The sequence below is a fragment of the Cryptomeria japonica genome, chromosome 2 (genome assembly GCF_030272615.1).
Source record: "Cryptomeria japonica chromosome 2, Sugi_1.0, whole genome shotgun sequence".
In the NCBI taxonomy this organism is placed as follows: Eukaryota; Viridiplantae; Streptophyta; class Pinopsida; order Cupressales; family Cupressaceae; genus Cryptomeria; species Cryptomeria japonica.
This window is the reverse complement of record NC_081406.1, coordinates 41,408,163-41,430,544: the sequence shown is the minus strand read 5'-3', so window position 1 is coordinate 41,430,544 and position 22,382 is coordinate 41,408,163.

Sequence of the window (22,382 nt, the reverse complement as noted above, 5' to 3'; positions counted from 1 at the left end):
TCGGTCCCGGTAACAAGGCTTGATCAGGTACCCAAATACAATGAAATCTCTATGAATTGGAGAAATAGAGAAAACCACGTGGGAACAAAACTCTACTCCAAAAAGAGATGAAAAAGAATATCACTGAAGCATGAAGAACCTGCAAACTTTGTCGAAGAATAACTGCTGATTTGAAGAACATCCACTGAAATAGAACATGACCAAATATAGAAGACTGTAATCTGCATGAGTGCCCTCAAATGACACTACTTGTTTCAAGAGGCAAACAAGGCAAAAATAATTGAAATCGAAGATACAAATGGCATGAGAAACCAAAGCCTGAAGAGCTGATCAATCAAACCACAGAAGTAGTAGAACCAATAGGATAAACCTCCCCATAATGCGGAAGTGGGAGAGGGACAGGAACACCGAAAAGGATAGCCAAAAACAACTGCATGATGAAGAACCAAGAACATCAAAGGTGTTGAGACACATCATCATGAGGTGAATGTCATGGAAGGAACACTCACTGGACAAAGGAAGATGGCAAACAACAGGCAAACATCAACCCCCTCATGGCACTTGATCAAGAGTGCATGTACAACAAGACACAAGATATGCAAGATTCCAAGTAAACAATGCATGATGGCACTTTATCGTAGTGCATTTACATAAATACAAGCTATAATGATAAGAAGACTGGAAAAAAAAATGAGAATCAAAACAGAGACACCCTACTCAGAAAAGAGATCCCAGGACCTGAAACAACCACGATATCCACCAGAGTGCTAAAAAGTAAAAAACTAAATAAAATATGCATGGAGCAGAATCTGAAAATAAAACTCGTATTTCTGGAAAGTACACAACACAAGCTTTCTGAAAATATAAAGTTTTTGAAAAACAGAGCTCGAATGCTCATTCTACGTCTCCCGGAGTGCAAAAACTAGACCTCACTTTGACTGTAAAAAAAACATAGTCAAATAGCAAAATTGGAAAAAATTACCAACACCATGAGGTCGGCCAGAGAACCAGCTTTCTAACTCCTATTCGTTTTCGAAAAAATGGCTCCGTATGCCCAAGATAGAGCCGAAAAACCAAACCCCCCCTGAAAAATGCCAAAAAAGAGGTCTGGTGGCTTGTTTGGGTGGAGGAGGCTAGGGAGCGGCGCTCCGGTGGCTCGACAGTGTCTCCTTGGTAGCTGGGTGGCAGTTCCGGGTGGCAGCGGCTGGAGGTGAGCGGAGGTCGGGGGCTACAGGCGGCGGCGGGCCGGTCGGGCGGCGATCGAGGAGCTGGGGGCCATAGGCGGCGGGGGCCGCAGGGAGCGGAGGTCGGGGGCTGCAGGCGGTGGCAGGCCAGTCGGGTGGCGGCCAGGGAGCTGGGGGCCGCAAGCGGCAGGGGCCGAAGGGCCGGCGGCGGAGGCCGGAGGGACAGCTGCGGGTGCCGGGGAAAAACTGTTGGCGGGGGCCAAGGGAGGCACGGGGCTCGATCCTGCAGGGCGCATCCATACTGACAGCGGTAGGGGCAGGGGCCCCATGGTACCCTGTGTACCATGGGAACCCCCTCCCCCGAAATTTTTGCAAAAAACAAACTTTTTTTTTGAAACAACCCTATTTTTTTTTTCTTGCTTTTATTTTCAATAAATTTTTTTAATAAAAAAGCAAAAATTCAGCCTGCATGTCGTAAAAAGGCAAAAAAAAAAAATTCAAATTTTTTTCTCGATCTGCGTGCTAGGGTTGTACGACCTGGATCTGAGAAAAAAATTCTCCCAGAGGCTCAAGAACCAAAGTAGGTCAAATTTTATATGACCATAGGGGTTTTCGGGCCTTCTGAGCACGATGGTGAGGTCCATTTAGGCCCAAAGTGCTCAGAAAAATAGGTCAAACCCTAGGTGCATAAAAAACTTTCTGAAACCCCAGATCTTCTTCCAAAGAAAAAATTCTCAAAACAAGAACAGGCAGCTGTAGATCTGAAGCTTTGATACCATATAGGAGTTGAGAAAATACAACACCACAGGAGCCAAATAATCTTTGCAAGCTGAAAAACCTGTTACAAGGAGAAGCAAGGAAGCAAATCACAGAAGGAAAGAATACACAGGAAAAATATGCTGCAAAAGATGAGAGCTCAATAATCTCCAAAATGTATTGTAATAATAATCCTTCTTCATATAATGAAAAGAAAGAACTCAACCTTTAATAGGTCAAGAAACCCTAAAAGGAAAAACCTAGGTTTGAACATAATAATTAATTAAAACAATTAATTATATGCACCTAAAGTTGGCTTAAGTGTAAAAGAGATAAAGGGAACTTAAATAATTAAACAAATATTGGTTAATTAATCAAGTAAATACCTGAATACTCTAACAATGTTGTCCTGGAGGTTTCCTTCTCTCTAATCTCTCTTCTGCATACAGAATTATCATACCATCATAAGTATTTTAAAGTGAATCAGATTTTGAGAACAACATTTGCCAATAAGGTTGTGAGAGGATTAGATGAAATAGCAGTGTAAAGAAGAAAATAATGATCAAGAACTATTAGTTGTAAGATAGAAAGTGATGCAGGAGCATCCTCGATCGATGAGCAATCTTGCATCAACCAAAAATATTTTCTTTCATTTTTGTTCTTGTTTAGTTCTTTGTGCAGTTTTTTGTACTCTTATCGGTATGTACTGGTAGTTGCTTGTTCTTCGTGATAGATCTTATTTTTGGTTTCCAGATGGTTTCATGTGCTTGATTCCATATTTTTAGTTCATTTGGGTTCTTTTCTAGTCAGTTAACACTTTCAATTGGCTGTTTCTGGGTTCCCAGGATAGTTCTTGTGCTTACCGACTGGTTTTCCTTCATTACCGACATGATTCTTGGCATGTGGATTCATTTTGGGTCTTTTTCGATATTCTTTGGCGTGTGGTCGACCTTCTTGCTGAACTGCATCACTTGGTTGAACTATTTTTTGGAAAGATTTATCTAATTCTTAGGGCCGACCTAGTTACACATTTCATTTTCCTGCATTGGTAAATGTAATCTTATAAGGCCGACCCAGATATGTTTTGGTGGGTATAAATATGTTGTAGAAGAAAATAATGATCAAGAACTATTATTTGTAAGATAGAAAGTGATGGAGGAGCATCCCCGATCGATGAGCAATCTTGCATCAACCAAAAATATTTTCTTTCATTTTTGTTCTTGTTTAGTTCTTTGTGCAGTTTTTTGTACTCTTATCGGTATGTACTGGTAGTTGCTTGTTCTTCATGATAGATCTTATTTTTGGTTTCTAGATGGTTTCATGTGCATGATTCCATATTTCTAGTTCATTTGGGTTCTTTTCTAGTCAGTTAACGCTTTCGATTGGCTGTTTCTGGGTTCCCAGGACAGTTCTTGTACTTACCGACTGGTTTTCCTTCATTACCGACATGATTCTTGGCATGTGGATTCATTTTGGGTCTTTTCCGATATTCTTTGGCATGTGGTTGACCTTCCTACTAAACTGCATCACTTGGTTGTTATTTTTTGGAAAGATTTATCTAGTTCTTAGGGCCGACCTAGTTACACATTTCATTTTCCTGCATTGGTGAATGTAATCTTATGAGGCCGACCCAAATATGTTTTGGTGGGTATAAATATGATGTTATGTAATCATTTGGGAGGGCAGAGGAAGTAGAACTTATAATGAGGATTGAGATTTGCATGTTGTTATCCAGTTGATTCTTAGAGTTTCGGTTGGATTGTATCTGGCTTGAAGCCTGCATGTAACCGGTTAATTACCGGATGTTCCTTGATGATAATATAATGATTTTTGGATGATTGCCAGTCGGAAGTTCTATGGCTTGAATATGATCTGTTTATGTGAATTTGTTATTTTTTCTTATTGCTTCTGTTGTGTCTCTCTCAGTGTATAAACTGGTTGACTCTTTTGAGGGTTTTTACCATTTATGGCTTCATCAAGTGGTATCAAAGCTGGTTATGGATTGGCTGGTGGAAGAATCATTTGTGAACATTGAGGAATTCTATAAGGTGGACAGATCATTGATTGGAGGCAGGCTACATGTGTATTCAATAGATCATTGAGGGGAGGCAATTGAAACCAGTAGTCAGATCGCTGAGTTGAGGCAGTTCACCGGAGTGGAAGAAGAGATGCCACCTAGGAGAACAAACCCCCAGAGGGTAGAACAGATGATGGAAGACTTCAAGAATGAAGTGAGGAATTAAATCTGAAATGCTTTGGCTGGTTTGTGAAGAAACCTTAATTTTGAGGATGAATATGAGGAACTCGGTGAAGAGATTGAGGAAGCTGAAGGACTAGAAGATGAGAGAGAGGAGAGATTCCTAAGAGAAGTGGTGCAAGCAAGTAAAGTGCATAAAGTTGAGGTGTCTAACTTTTCTGGAACACTGAACCCAGAGGATCTGATCAATTAGATCGAAGAGTTAGAGGACTACTTTGAGTTTGAGGATGTCAAGGACCCTTAAGAGTTTGGTTGGCACAGACCAAGTTGAAAGGGCATTCTGCCTTGTGGTGGAAAGAATTGAAAAAAGATAGAGTGGAGAATTGTGAATTGAAGATCACCCGATGGAGATAGATGGTTGCAATATTGAAGGCCAAGTTCATACTGGGAGACTATGAACTGGAACTATTCAAGAAGTTGCATAACCTGAAACAGAGAAACATGACTATGAAGGAACATACTAAGGAATTTTACAAGGTGGTGATTAGATATGGACAGAGAAAAGGTGGCGAGGTACATCAATGGATTTTCTTTTAACATTCAAGATGAGTATCTTGAAGGTTTCCATAGTTGAAGAAGCTTACCAGTATGCTTTGAAGGCTAAAGAGAAGGTGCGAAGAAGACAACTGAATAAGGGAAAGGAGAAATTCAAGATGAGTGATAATATGAAGAAATCGGTTGAAGAAGAGGAGTCAAAACCTAAGTGGAGCAAAGAACCAGAGCAGAAGACACCAAGGAAAGGTAGCAGCAGCACTGATAGAGAATTTCTTTGCAAATGTTTTGAGTGTGGAGAAGTCAGACATAGATCCTATGAATGTAAGCAAGGAATGACAAGGAGTTGTGTGGAAAGTGAAGAGTCATATGGTATCAGATCTGACTATGCATTGGAGCAAGGGGAATCCCTTATGTTTAGAAGAAAGGATACCAGATCTACTTAGAGGAGGAGTCTTTTTCAAACTATATGCAAATCAGGTGGTAAGTATTGCAAGGTCATTGTAGATAGTGGAAGTACTGATAATTTAGTATTTTAGGAGATGGTTGTGAAGCTTGGGTTGTAGAGGCTTAAGCATCCATGTCTTGATGAGGTGAGTTGGTTACAAGATGATCAGAAGATAGAGATAAAGGAGCAGTGTTTGGTGAGTTTCAATATTGGGCCTTTCAGAGATGAAGTTTTATGTGATATTGTGTCAATGAGTGTTTGCCATGTCTTGTTGGGAAAACCTTGGCAATATGATAGAGGAGCTATTTATGACTGTAGAAGAAACCTGGTTACTATTGAAAAGGATGGGGAGAAGTTCACATTGATTTTTTTAATGGAGATTGAGAAGGAGGTGAAGAGACTGAGTCCTGAGAGAAATTGCACTACTAAGAAACTAGTGATAAGGGCTATAGCGAAAGGTTTGATAGAACCGGTTGTGAAGGTCATACCAGAGGTTTTGAAGGAAGGTATGATAGAAATGATTGCAGAAGTTATATTGGAGGATGACATGGGTTTATAGAGGGATCTGATAGTTGAGCCTGATGGACAGATGGAACCGATCAACAGGGAGCTTATGGTGACAAACTGGATGAAGTCTTGTGGCAGAACCAAATCAGAGTTGTAAAAATAAAGATAATGTGCAAATCTGAAGCAAAGAAAGGGGAAAAAAGGGAGTCAAAGGTTAGAGAAGCCAGTTGAGGCACTAGAGGAGCTAACGAAGAGGTTGGAAAATAAAGAAGATGTTTGGATAAAAAATGAGCATGGGATATTCATTCCAAATCCTTTTAGATGTTCATGAGTTTCCTCTCATGGAACATATTTTTCTACCTGGGTTGTCTAATGTAGGAGCATCCCCGATTGATGAGCAATCTTGCATCAGCCAAAAATATTTCCTTTCAGTTTTGTTCTTGTTTAGTTCTTTGTGCAGTTTTTTGTACTCTTATTGGTATGTACCGATAGATGCTTTTTATTCATGGCAGATCTTATTTTTGGTTTCCAGATGGTTTCATGTGCTTGATTCTATATTTTTAGTTCATTTGGGTTCTTTTCTGGTTAGTTATCGCTTCTGATTGATTGTTTTTGGGTTCTCGGGATAGTTCTTGTGGTTACTGATTGGTTTTCCTTCATTGCCGGTGTAATTATTGGCATGTGGATTCATTTTGGGTCTTGTTCGATGTTCTTTGGCATGTGGCTGACCTTCCTGCTGAACAACATCACTTGGTTGTTATTTTCCAAAAAGATTTATCTAATTCTTAGGGCCCACCTAATTACACGTTTCATTTTCCTGCATTGGTGAATGTAATCTTATGAGGCCGACCCGGATATGTTCTGGTGGGTATAAATATGATGTTATGTAATCATTTGTAAGGGAAAAGGAAGTAGAACTTATAATGAGGATTGAGATTCACATGTTCTGATCTAGTTGATTCTTAGAGTCCCGGTTGGATTGTATCTAACTTGAAGCCTGCATGTAACCGATTAATTACCAGATGTTCCTTGATGATAATATAATGATTGTCGGATGATTGTCAATCAGAAGTTCTATGGCTTGAATATGATCTGTTTATGTGAATTTGTTATGTTTTCTTGCTATTTCCGTTGTGTCTCTCTCCCTGCATAAGTCAGTTGACTCTTTTGAGGGTTTTTATCAATTATGGCTGCATCAAAAAGAATAGCTAAGTAATGTTTTAAATCATCAAATTATTTTTGACAATCTGCATTACATTTAAAAGCACTATCATTTTTAAGTAATTGAGTGAAGGGAAGATTATTATTTGTGAGTTATGAAGCAAGCCAATTAATAGCCTAAATTTTTCCCTGTAACCTATGAGGTAGAGAAATATTTCTAGGAGGTGGCATGTTAACTATAGTAAATTTTCTTTGTGTCTACTTCATTACCAAGATGTGGAAAAATGAATCCTAATAATTTTCCACTATCAACAACAAAAAAACATTTTTGGGGATTCAAGCGCATGTTATTGTAATGGTGTAAATTTGGAATTAGGGTTTCAATAAATAAAATCACTAACCACATTAACCATACATTAAAACAAGGGTTAAATCCAATGGATCCAACCATAATTTAATTAGAAAAAGGGTTGAGAATACTGATCAAATTTACCAATTTTTGTGGTGTGTGAGTCTCATTCTTTCCAAGTTGAATTTTAAATAAAATTAGGGTAAAATGATAGATTATTGAAGTGATTTGATAGAAACAATAATCTATAGATGTCTCATAGAGCCACAAACTGAGATCTAGGAAAAATAAGATGTTTAAAGCCCATCCTCAAAAGTTCAACCCTATTTTTCAAGATCGGGTAGCATAGATTTGCCCTAGTCCTCCAAATTTTCTGCTATTGAAAGTTGAACCTGTTTGTCACTATTGACAATGTCGGATTTCTTGAGTACAAATTTTGTACCTATTTATTGCACATAGAAAGAAAGAGAAAGAGGTTGGGGATAGGGGTTTTCCTAAGTCAAACCCCAGTTTAGGAATTAACCTTGAATGAAATAATGCAAATATTGTAATGAGTGTTAGGGAGATATACCTCAAATATGCAATTGTTGATGATGATGTAATTATCTTTTAATGTAATGGCATGACAAACACATGGACATTAAAAACCCTAATTACACACACATGCTTGCATGAAGATCAATGTAACTTTGCTCCACAATGCTTGAATGATTAATATGCAACCTTGCATATCTAAAAAATGTTTGATGATGAATGTAGTGGCTTGATGATGATATATAATAGGTTGATTGATGACTTGTTTTATGTTGTCGTTGATGGAAAATATGTTTTGATAGTCATCTAAGTCTTTTAGGCCAACCAGTAAAGCATAATTGGTAGAGGAGACAGTTTATCAGTGAACCGACAAATAGGACTTCAACCGGTAAATAGGAACAAAGTTGTATTCAAAGCAACCAGTATGAGCGATCAATGAAGAGTTAGGTGATGTCATTTTGCAGAAGTGTTGGAGATTGTATCAGGTAGCTATGTTTCATACCGCAAAAAAAAATTCAACAGGATGGGTGAGTTATGTTGTACAGAGTAGTCAATCATGAAGAACAGTTAACCGGTAGAACAAAGTCACTAAGGTCAGTAAACGATACACATAATGTTTTATTTTTGAGTTGTTATGTCAGTGGTTGACATAAGTAAAGCATGTAGTGCAAGGTTGTCCAGATTCATTGAACTTAGGAAATTGTTCCAAGGTTAGTAGCCGACTAAGTTGATGCTTATTAAAAGTGTGATGAGTTATGAGATGTTATATGAGATCATGAATGAATATTGAGAGTTTGATTGTGCGGTAATATGAGAAGCTCTATATTGATGTGTTGTTGATGTATTGAGCAGAAATGAAGTAAATCTTATCAAGCATAGAGGTGCAACATGCAAATCATGTTTTAATTTTATTTTCCTAACAGTTGCAACAGTCAAATCCCCTAACCAAGTAGGTCCTAATAGGCCTAAAATTGCAAATCCCCTAATAGGGTAGCTCATTAACTTGAGTCTAAATCCTCTTGCAAGGTTGCTCCTAATAGGGCAAAGCTTTTAACAGGGCTGAGGTAAATCCCTTAACCCAGTGACTCCTAACAAGGTCTGCTCCTAACTAGGCATATTTGTAAGACCTTAACCAGTCAAAGATTTATATTCTTCAGATAGTAAATCTTGTGGGTATTAACTCCCACCGTGGTTTTTCCCTTTCGAGTGTACATGTATAAATCTTTGTGTTATGTGGAGCTTGATATATTGGGTGTTATCTTATGTGGTGATATTTCTTATATATTTATTAAGCTTTAAGTTATTTAAAGTGGTGATCAAATTTGTGTTATTGTTTTTGCTTGCACCAATTCACCCCCCCTCTCAATGCCTTATAAGTTTATCAATTGGTATAAGAGCCTAATTCCCTTAAGGCTTAACTACTTGGGAAAGATCCCTAAGACTATCATTTGGTATATGAGTTATAGAGAGCTGTCTAATCGACTTGCAGAATCTGAAGAAGCCCTAGATACATTGAAAGGCAAGTATAAAGCCTCACTTGCTAAGAGAAGAGAGCTTGTAGAACAATTGATGGAGTTTACTAAAAAAGGTTCTTTTGATGAAGCAAACATGGATACATTGGTTACTGAAGTTGAAAAACTGAATGATGAGAAGGCAAACCTGAGGAGAGAGTTGGAATCCCCAACCATCAGGATGAGTCAAGAGCTTGAAGTAAGGAGGACAACAGAAGAAAAGATCAGAAGAAAAGAACATGACATATTTAAGATGAACTAGGAGGTTGGAACCCTATATGCTCATCTTCATGAGGAACAAGAAGAAAAAGAAGAAATAAAGGCTGATCTAGACATGGCAATGTCTCTAAGAGGAAGTCTGATGAAAAAGAATGAAGATCTTACAAAGGAACTTGCTGATGCTAATGAAACACTTGCAAAGTTTAACAAGAGCTCTACTATTCTTGATGAGAAAATCCAATCACAAAGATGGAATGGAGATACACATGGCTTGGGATACACTACCTTTGAGAAAGGTGAGCCTTCTGATACAAAGGACAACATTGAAGAAGGTAAATCTGCACCTAAGATCCATAAATCCACAAGTAAGAAACCCTACAAACCAGTATGCTTTAATTGTCATAAGCCGGGACATACTACTAATGTTTGTAGATCTAATTCTTTTGATGGTTATAGACCTAATGCCTATCAAGGATACAAACCTAGAACCTTTAATGGATATTGTTACACTTGCAACATGAATGGGCATAGAATTTTTGAATGTAGGTATGGAGCAAATAATCCGACACCCCACATGAATCAGAGATCTGGTGGAGATTGGCAAAGAACTTTTAATGACTAGAGAAATGCAAATTGGTGGAGACCCTCTTGATGAATAATGATGAACAGTAAATACCCAACAGGTACTAAGAGGGGGGGTGAATCAGTACAGACAAAATCTCACCGACAACTTAAACTACAAAGACTGCACTAAATGGCAAACAACATCATCAATCTAAATCAAGACAATGCTAGTAAAACACAACAAGTGTTAGGTCCCGGAGACAACTGAGGGGGGGGGGGTGAATCAGTTGTCTAATAAATTCAAACCAAAAACCATTTAACCAACTTAATGCTTAATATCGGTAAACCAGTTAAGTATGCTGGTAGACAGTGTGAACAGTAAATTGCTATACCGGTAAAGATTAATGCATGAAACATAAACATAAAGTCATCCACAACACATAACACCAATATTTATACGTGGAAACCCTGTAAGGGGAAAAGCCACGGTGGGAAACCTTACCCACAATCAGATGATACTACTGCAGATAGTAAGTGTACATAAATGGGGTCTGCACATGCAAAAAGGCCAACAGCCTAGAGCTCACTGGTCAATCACAAAATGGGAGTCACACTGACTACAGTTGGATGGTTAAATCCAATAAGAATGTACTGCACAAAATAGCATCTTCATATGCTAGATTCAGTACCGGTGTAATGCTGATATGCTTCTACAAAAACCTAGCTTCACCTTCAAATGATGTCTTCGTGTATACCTCTGCTTAATCTCACATATACCTTCTCACAAACCTTTTTTGCATTCCACATTTGATCTTACAAATAAGATCTTACATTTATACCATAACCTAAGACCAATTTTAGTAGGTCATCTCTACAAGATATTACAAAAAACATTTTACAAACAATATAGTATTCGATGCAATAACCAATTGAACATGTTGGCTTAATGCATTTACAATAATAATAAATCATCTCCATAGCGTGCCATGCTAATCTGGAAAAGATAAACCTGCCGGTGTAACCCTGGACCTATTTGTCGGTAAAAGCAAATATGTAAATATGAATATACCAATGATTAATTCTTCAAAACAAAGTGTCCACATGATGTTTTCGATATTATCAAGTGTCTTCCATATCATTCCAAGTGCCGGTGAACATTATATCCTACCGATGAACCATATACCAGTAACTGTACAATAGTTACTTGCCCGCCGGTGAATGTTGCTGGATCTCCATAGTGCTAGTGTTTCAGTAGGTGTTGACATCAATGACAAAACCATACCAAAATACCAATAGTAAGACTGTAAAAGACATAAACCGGTAACACTTAGAGCTTCTCAAAACCTAATATCTCATTTCAACTTCACCCATATGCTTAAGCAAGTAATACATTAGAAATACAATGACCATTAGATCAACATGCTTTACCGCTTAACATAAAACACTAAATCATCACATGAAAAAGCATCACACATAACACACTGATTTTTCACGTGGAAACCCAACTAGGAAAAACCACGGTGGGGATGAATACCCACAAGTTGTTCTTGAACTCTTCTAAAGTCCACTCTGTTAGGAGCCTAGTCCGGTTAAAGACTTTACAACAGGTTCTGCTAGGAACCGATCCTGCTAGGGATCACTTGGTTAAGGGATGGCTAAATACCTGGTTAGAGGTTAAAACCCTATCAAAGGTTACCTCACAAGAGGATTTGAAGAAATCAATGATTTTGAGTCACCCTGTTAAATGATTTACAAAAAGCCTGTTAAAGCTACTCGGTAAAGGGATTTTCCAACTGCTGAAATGGTTAGAAGTCAACAGGTAATACACTAATCTGAGAACATCACTCAATGCCAAAGCAGGTCCACTTCAGTTCCTTTACATCTACAATCACACTCTATAGATCTCTACTCACTTCTCTGGTCTAGCAAAAATCACTTCATATACATTCATTTGCCAACAACTTCAAATGAAAATCATCATCAACCTTATAGACAACAATTAGGTCAGTGCCAAAAACCTAAAACCCTAAGCATCTAGGTTAACAATACAGTCATTCCAATCCTGATCGTTTAAACACATTACATAGGGTAAAACAATCTTGAACAAATCTCAAGACCTTCTACATCATTCGTTCTTCACTGCTTCTGGAAGATGATAACCCATCACACGCTTTCCACCATTTACTAAGACTTTACACATTCTCAAGGTAGATAGAATCAATCTTCTTATGCAAGATCCTCAAGGAAATTCTTCACGCACACAAGGATAACATGGCAGCATGATCTAATATTCATTTCAATGCTAACTCATCACAAGAAGTCATCGGTCGAATCACACAGACTTGGAATGCATCAGTCGGAAACCCTGAAGCTGAGATTACCAACCGATAGTCTTATCAAGTGAAACCCTGATACAAGCTTTGCATATACCGGTTCACTTGTTGGTTTACCAACATACCGGTTCACACTTCATCATACCAGTTCACTTGCTAGTTTACTTACTTCAACATACCAGTTCACACTTCAGTATATTGACATCAATGAAAACATACATTATTATCATGTCATCAAAATCTGCACATATGCCAACAATCTCCCCCTTTGGCATTGATGGCAATACACAAAGATATCTCTTCATCTTCTTCCATATTATATGTCTTCAATACTGTAGATGTCCTCAATACTGCAGATATCTTCTCTGCTTCACATCTTCTCCCCCTTTGAAAACAATGCCAAAGTGGAGGCACAAGCTTCCATGTTCCACTATTCTGCTCCCCCTAAGGAGTAGCATCCTTCAAAACATCAATCCTGAAAAGATTTGATAATGCAATACCTGACTGATGTGGAGCACATACCTTTAGTTCACCTCTTGAAGGGACAACACCCCTAATTCACCTCTTAAATAGGAAAATGTAGCCTTCGGTAGAGGCTTGGTGAATATGTTTGTTAACTGCTCCTTACTAGAAACATGTTCCAATACAACCTCTTTGTTCTGAACTTTTTCCCTCAAGAAGTGTTACTTGAGCTCAAAGTGATTGGTTCTAGCATGCAATACCGGATTCTTGGAAATATTAATTGCACTTGTGTTATCGCAAAATATGCTCACTGGTTCAGATACAGGGACTTTGAAACCACTTAATACATGCTTCATCCAAATTGTCTGAGTACAGTTCATAAATGTTGCTACATATTCTGCTTCTGCTATGGACTGAGAGATACAACTCTGCTTCTTGCCCATCCATGAGACTAGTCTACCACCGAGAAAGAATGCACCACCAGTTGTTCTTTTATGATCGTCCACATTACCAGCCCAATCGGCATCTATAAATACTTTGAGATTGAAATCATTATTGTATGGATACCACAAAGCATAATCTTTAGTTCCCTTCAGATATCTATGAATCCACTTGACTGCTACCAAGTGGGATTCTCTTGGACATTTCTGAAAACGAGCAGCAATGCCCACTGCATGTGCAATGTCTGGTATGTTGTGTACTACATAGTGCAACTTACCAATCATTGACTGGTATTCCTTCTCATTCACCAACACTGAATCATCTTCTTTTGAAAATTTACAACCGGTCATCATTAGTGTACCAACCGGTTTGTTGTCTTCCATGCCAAAGGTCTTCAACACCTCTTTGACATACTTGGACTGAGTGATAAAGATACCATCTTTCATTTGTTGGATCTGTAGTCCAATGAAGAACTTAATCTCTCTGATTAGTGACTTATCGAATTCCTTCTTCATTTCATCTGCAAACACATGGCTCATCTTGTCATCTCCACCAAAAATTATGTCATCAACAAACACTTCACAGATCAGAATTTGATCTTCTTCTGACTTTAGATAGATATTGCTATCTTCACTTCTTCTTTCAAATCCAATCTTCACAAGATGGGATTGTAAACGTTCATACCATGCTCTAGGTTCTTGCTTTAATCCATACAAGTGTTTATGTAGACTACACACCATATCACTATCTTCTGATAGGGCAAACCCATTTGGTTTCTCTATATACACTTCATCTTCAAGTATTCCATTCAGGAATGCAATTTTACATCCATCTGATACACTTTGAATCCCTTGAAGGCTACATATGCAAGTAGCATTCGAACTCCTTCCAATCTACCTACTGGAGCAAAGGTTTCTCCATAGTCTTCTCCTTCTTCTTGAGCATATCCCTTACATACTAATCTTTCTTTGTTTCTTGCCACTGTGCCATCTTCATTCAGCTTGTTTCTAAAAATCCATTTGGTGCCAATAACATTTTTGTGCCTAGGTCTGGGTACCAAAGACCATGTACCGTTCTTTTCTATCTAGTCAAGTTCTTCTTCTATAGCCTTAATCCAGTCTTCATCGTTGTGTGCCTCTTTAAATTTTTTGGGCTCAAATTCAGAAATCATGCAAGAATTCTCTCTGACCTTTCTTCTTGTAAGTATTTCTGCATCCTTATCCCCTATGATTTTCTTTGGATCATGATGCAGCTTTACATACCTAGGAATGATCTTAGCTGATTCATCTTGCTTTTCCTCTTCATCCTCATCTTCATCTTCATATACCACATCATCTACTGGTGTGGGAGCACTGTTGCTTGTACTTGGTTGTTTTGCAACCAGTTCCTAGAAGGTTACACCCGGTTCATCTAGTGCTCACTCGCTTTCAGTTTCCTCAAGTTTCTCAGAGGTTTCATCAACTCTAACATTGATACTTTCAACAATTTTTTGAGTCCTATTGTTAAAACACTTGAGAGCTTTTCTCTTGGTGGAATACCCTAGGAATATTCCCTCATCATATTTTGCATCAAACTTGTTGTGGTGTTCACTTTTCTTGATATAACACTTGCTACCAAATACTCTAAAGTAACTTACTACTCGAGTCTTACCAGTCCAATACTCATAAGGAGTTGTATCCTTACCTTTCTTAATGAGTACCCGGTTCATAGTGCAGACTGCAGTGCTCACCGCTTCTCTCCAAAAGGTGTGAGAAACCTTCCCTTGAATCAACATTGTTCTGGCTGCTTCAACTACAGTCCGGTTGTTCCTTTCTGCTAGGCCATTCTGTTGTGGAGTCTAGGGGGCAGATAGTTGCCTCTTGATGCCATTTTCTTCAAAGTACTTATTGAATTCACCAGAAGTGAACTCACCTCCTTGGTCAGTTCTAAGGTATTTAATCCTCTTACCGCTTTCCTTTTCAACTAGTTCTCTGAAGGCTTTAAACTTTCCAAAAGCTTCAGACTTGTCTTTCAAGAATGTGACCCACATCATTCTTGAGCAATCATCAGTGAGAATCATAAAGTACCTATCTCCCTGAACACTCCTAGTTTTCAAAGGACCACACAAATCAGTATGCACAAGATCAAGTAAATTATATGCTGTGAAAGATTTACCTTTGAAGGTTGAGGAAGACATTTTCCCCAATTGACATTCTTGTCACAAAGGATTCTCCAGCTTGATCAGCACAGGCAATCCTCTAACTGCCTTGATCTTATTGGCCTTCACAATATTATCAAAGTTTACATGGTAGAGTCTCCTATGCCATATCCAATTGTCATCAAACTTATCCATTAGACATTGACTAATATTTGTATTTAATTGAAATAAGTTACGTCCGGTCTGCATACCGGTGACCATCAATTCACCACTCTTTCCTTTTATTTTGCACACTCCACCTTTGAATTCCAAAGTGAGTCCTTTATCATTTAGCTGGGCAACACTCAAAAGGTTATGCCTGAGACCTTCTACCCAATACATATTATTAACACTGCTTTTTCCATTTAGAGAGATGGACCCTTTTCCTTTTACCATACATGGTGCATCATTACCAAATCGAACTACACCTCCATCGTACTCTTCTAGAGATAGAAACTTTTTTCGGTCACCAGTCATGTGGTGAGAACATCCACTATCAATAATCCACTCATTATAATTATCAAAGTGAGAGACAAGAGTCTTCTTGTCTGACACATCTTCCTTAATGGCTACAAACACTATGTCTTCACTTTCTTCATCTTCTAATGCATCATCAATGACACCTTTCTTGACTGCAACAAGACAGTTTCTCCTATTTCCTCCTTTGTACTTTTTAAACTTCTCGGGTTTGTCCTTATTATCACTATTAGGACAGTTGACAGCAATGTGTCCTATCCTATTGCTAGAAAAAAATTTCAAAGGGAGCTTACCTCCATATTTTTCACTTCCCTTAGGAAGTCTCTTGGCAAGAAGAGCTTCAAATTCCATCAGGATCTCCCATTCATCCATATCTCTACTTTGTCTAGGTTCATAGCTAGTACCAGCTTCTTTTCCCTTTCTAAATGGCGCAATAGATGCTCTAAAGGCTGATTTAGTCTTCTGAACACTGCCATCATAACTATTTAGCTCTTATATGGTCAACTTAGCAATGATGGAGTCTAGGGATACCTTTGTCTTGTCAATAGATCTCAACTCCTGAATAGCTACAACCCTTATTGCATAGACCGGTGACAAGGATCTCAAAACTTTTCTAACAATAGTGGGATCATCCATTGTACCTCCTGCACTCTTGATGTCTCCAACAACAATTTTAATTCTTATCCCATATTGTTGAATGGTCTCTCCTTCAACAATCTGCATGTCTTCAAATTTTCCTCTAAGGCTTTCTTCCTTAGCTTACTTCACATGCTCATCACCGCCATAGATAGTCTCCATAGTATCCCATACATCTTTTGGATTGTCTTTATCTTGAACATCTATAAACTCAATATTAGATAGACTACTGATAAGAGCTTCCATGACTTGCCCATTCTCCTGAATCTCTCTTCTTTGATCATCGGTGAGAGTACTGGTAGGGACAACATAAGTATTCTCAACATAGTTCCAGTGTTGAGCACCCATTCTTTTAATGTATATCTTCATTTTGTCCTTCCATATCTTAAAGTTATCTCTATTGAACATAGGACCTTCCCTCTTCATCATTAGAATAGGATCTTTTCCTCAAGCGGTTAAGCTTATAGCACCGAGGACCTGGAGGATGCTCTGATACCAATTGATGAATAATGATGAACAGTAAATACCCAACAGGTACTGAGAGGGGGGGGTGAATCAGTACAGACAAAATTTCATCGATAACTTAAATTGCAAAGACTGTACTAACTGGCAAACATCGTCATTAATCTAAATCAAGACAATAGTGGTAAAACACAGTAAGACTGTAAAAGACATAAATCGGTAACACTTAGAACTTCTCAAAACCTAATATCTCATTTCAATTTCACCCATATGCTTAAGTAGGTAATACATTAGAAATACAATGACCATTAGATCAACATGCTTTACCACTTAATAGAAAACATTAAATCATCACATGAAAAAGCATCACACATAACACACTGATTTTTTCACATGGAAACCCAACTGGGAAAAACCACGGTGGGGATGAATACCTACAAGTTGTTCTTGAACTCTTCTGAAGTCCACTCTGTTAGGAGCCTAGTCTGGTTAAAGACTTTACAATAGGTTCTGCTAGGAACCGATCCTGCTAGGGATCACCCGGTTAAGGGATGGCTAAATACCCGGCTAGAGGTTAAAACCCTGTCAAAGGTTACCTCGCAAGAGGATTTGAAGAACTCAATGATTTTGAGTCATCCTGTTAAAGCTACTCGGTAAAGGGATTTTCCAACTGCTGAAATGGTTAGAAGTCAACAGGTAATACACTAATCTGATAACATCACTCAATGCCAAGGCAGATCCACTTCAGATCCTTTACATCTGCAATCACACTCTATAGATCTCTACTCACTTCTCTGGTCTGGCAAGAATCAGTTCACATACATTCATTTGCCAACAACTTCAAATGAAAATCATCATCAACCTTATAGACAACAATTAGGTCGGTGGCAAAAATCTAAAACTCTAAGCATCTAGGTTAACAATACAGTCATTCCAATCCTGACCATTTAAACATGTTACATAGGGTAAAATAATCTTGAACAAATCTCAAGATGTTCTGCATCGTCCGTTCTTTACTTCTTCTAGAAGCTCATAACCCATCATGCGCTCTCCACCATTTACTAAGACTTTGCACATTCTCGAGGTAGATAGAATCAATCTTCTTATGCAAGATCCTCAAGGAAATTCTTCATGCGCACAAGGCTGACATGGCAACATGATCTAATCTTCATTTCAATGCTAGCTCATCACAGGATGTCGTCGATCAAATTGCACAAACTTGGAATGCATCAGCCAGAAACCCTAAAGCTGAGACTACCAACCAGTAGTCTTATCAAGTGAAACCCTGATACAAGCTTTGCATATACTGGTTCACTTGATGGTTTACCAACATACAGGTTCACACTTCATCGTACCGGTTCACTTGCCAGTTTACTTACTTCAACATACCGGTTCACACTTCAGTATATTGACATCAATGAAAACATACATTATTATCATGTCATCAAACTCTGCACATATGCCAACACCTATGATAACCGGTCTAGTTCCTATGAGATGGAAAAGAGAATGAATTTGATTTACATATTCTATCATAACTACGATCATGTAGCTTTAAATTATAGAAGGACTGGTAGAGGCAATGTTGGACCTTGGAGAGCATCTGGTATGACATGTTTTCATTGTCACCAAGCGGGAAACCTTGCAAAGTTTTACAGAGCTCAAATGAGTCAACCGGTAAATCAATTTGTTGACCAGAAAGGGAAGAAGAAAGTTGATGTCGAAGAGACCAGAGAAGAGATGAACAAGATCTGGAAAAATAAGAGTGATGAGAAACCATCAGAAGATCCTAATTCTTCACCTAGTGTGGAGAACTCATCACCAACAAACTAAGTTTTTAAAAGGCTTAGGTGGAGCTTAATGCCAGATCCATTTCCGGACCCCCTTATATGGTGTGCGGTAAGATAAATCTACATATCTTGATGCATTATGATATTGTGAAGTGATTTTATGATCAAACCAGTAAGTTTGATGTGATATAAGAACCAGTACTATATTGAATGGTGTTTTAGGGTTTGTTTGTTTATATAATCGGGAATAGCATTTAATGTGGTAGAGCAAATAAAAGGGATTTTTGAATATAATTTGTCACTTTGCATTCTTGAGAGAACTCGGAGAGCGAAAAGAGAAAAGAAGAGCTTGTGTGAGCAACGTTTGATCATATTAACAGAAGATTTGGAGTGATCTACGATCGGTAATCAGTGAAATTGCATTCTTAGTGTTGAAATCCTAGTTGTGGAAGCGTTGAAAGGTATTTATTCGAAAAATCCTGTTATCTGTTTCTAAGTTTGAATCTTTGAAGATGGATGCACCACATCTGGTAGATGTTATAGTCAGGCCTTGTCCATAATTTAAGAGGCACCCTTTTAAATCCATTGAAATCGATCCTGTCGGAGCCCTATCTGGAGTCCCATATGGAGTTTTGCATGTAGAGGATATTAGATCATACATTCATTGTAAGTTGGAAGATCTTGGAAATTTTGCTATATTTTATCAATATAGGGTAATGTGTGACAAGATGGAGTATTAAAAGAACAGTATAAGAGGGTTACCGATAAAGGTTTTCACCATGCACTAAATTCTATTGATGATTTTGAAGATGATCTTGTGAGATATGTTTTGAGTCGTGTGCATGACCAGTTTATGTGGCTTGATCGACCACATAAGATCACCAAAGAATAAATTCATGCACTAATTGGATTGTGTTCCACCGGTGAAGTTCCAGTACTGAGATCAGTTCCTAAGAATAATGTTGCCGAATTAACCAAGTCACGATGGGATGGAAGAGCTATGACTGTTACTGAGATTGATGATCCCACAACAAAATTTTCTTTTAATGGTCATAGGATACCAGGTATATCATTCTATCAAGATGAACAACATCCCTATTGCATCCATCCATACTACTTACCAGATGATCAAAGAAAATGTTGATTATGATTCGTCTAAGGCATTGAGAAGTCAGTTGGTGCTCAATCTTGAATCCATCAAGAAAGACAAAAGACTGAAGTTTAAATTTGGACAAGTGATTGTTGGATTGTTCTTCTATTTTCAGAATTTCTTTCCTGGTATCGGTGATGTTCAGTGATCTAAGGATACACTAGCATTGTTACAGATGAAGAACATCATCAGGATGTTGGGTAATGATTTTGGCCAGATTGCTTGGGGTTATTTCAAAGATTTTCAGAAAAAGATGCATGCAAGAGAGAGGATATCGACACAGGTTGTTAAGAGATATGAGGATACCATCTATTTTTTGGTTGACAAGACTGTTAATTGGTGAGACCCAATCAGTTCATATGGAAACTGAGAAGATATTGAAGAAGTTACTGGGTTTGATACTTGATGAGGAAGAAGGGAAACTAGAGAAGTTTAAGGCAGAATATATTCTAGATAATGTTGATATCAATGATTTTACACCTGATGAGATTGTTATGGGAAACCAACTAGTAGATGAAGAAGAAAATATAGAACTGGTAAATGTACAAATTGAAATAGTTATAATTCCAGATGATGATAGAGAAGTTAAGGTAACCGGTATTGAGGAGGAAAAGAAAGATCACACTGAGGATATACAGGATAAAGGTGTCCAGATGACTAAACAACAAGAACAGGAACCAAAGAGAGGAGAAGAAAAGAAGACTGAGAAAGAGCCTCCGGTAATCACTCAAACAGTTGATACACAAACACCATAGGTAAAGGACAAGGAGAAGAAATAAGAGGAATAATTGAAACCTAAACCTAAAGTGATACCTTTATCACTGACCTCTAAGAATAAAATTAACGATGATGAAGATGATGATGAACTAAGTATTCAAGGACCCATCAATATGGATGCATTGAGCTCTACAGAACTAATGGAGATTTCAACTACCATGCAATCTAGAGCTAAGAAGAAAAGAATGAAGGAACAATAAAAGGAAGCTCAAACTATACAATGTGCAGTTAAGATTTTGTCTAGTCTGTTACTAGAAATGAACACTAATAGACTATCTACACTAATTGATAAGTTAGGTCAATTGGTTGTTGATACTGGTGAATAGATGAAAATTTTTGAAGATGCAACATATTTTAATTTGGAAAAGGAATTTAAGAAGAAAAGAATAGAGTAGTTGATAAATGATATTGATAAAGACAAAGCTGCTCTGACGGTTAATAAAGATCATATTAAAGATGCAATTGAAACCTAAGGTAAAATCCTATCCACTGTTACAAAGTTTTCATTATTTTGTGATGATCTGATGAAAAGGAAATAGGAAGCTAAAAAGGAACTTGAAGTTCTAAGTGAATCATTTAGCCCCCTAAATGATTCTGCTATAACTTATGGTAGATCGGTTGTTGAACTTTAGCATAAGCTAAAAGCTTATGAGAATGAACAGGTCAAAAGGACTAAGTCACTGCAGGAGCTACAAACACATTTTGATTCCTAAGGTTGAAATCTTGCAGAGAGGCTACAAGGAAACTGAAGCTATTCTAGCTACACCTGAGATAAGTACAATTGATGCCATGCAAGAGCTGGCTTGCTAGATAAGAACACATGTTGAGATAACCGTCACTCTTTTGAAAACTTGGCACAATGATTTGAAGCAGTTAAAGTCTCATTTTGGTGATACATTTTCTAAGATGGCATTGCAAAATATTTTGAACTTTTATATCTATATATGATAATGCAAATTTTGATGTATATTGCACTTATCTTTCTTGTACTTGCTCACCTTTGCCATTGTTGTCAAAGGGGGAGTAGTAGTATGAGGTAAAATTTTGAATTGGGGAGTATTAGTATATATGTTTGTAAATTTTGTAATAAAATGCAATTCCTAATGGGGGTTATGTGTCATGAGTTGAGTCAATTTTTGTATTGCACACTTAGACAATTTTTTTCCTAAGTGTAGCCATCAATGCCAAAGAGGGAGATTGTTGGCTTGATGATGATGTTTTGATGTAATAGGTTGATTGATGACTTGTTTTATGTTGTCATTGATGGCAAATATGTTTTGATAGTCATCTAAGTCTTTTAAGCTAACCGGTAAAGCATAACCGGTAGAGGAGACACTTTATTAGTGAACCGATAAATAGGACTTCAACCGGTAAATAGGAACAAAGTTGTATTCAAAGCAACCGGTATGAGCGATCAATGAAGAGTTAGGTGATGTGGTTTTGCAGGAGTGTTTGAGATTGTATCGGGTAGCTATGTTTCATACCGCATTGGCAGATTCAATAGGATGAACAAGTTATGTTGTATAGAGTAGTCAATCATGAAGAACAATTAACTGGTAGAACAAAGTCACTAAGATCGGTAACTGATACACAATGTTTATTTTTGAGTTTTTATGTCGGTGGAAGACATAATTAAAGTGTGTAGTGTAATATTGTCCAGATTCATTGAACCTAGGAAATTGTTCCAAGGTTAGTA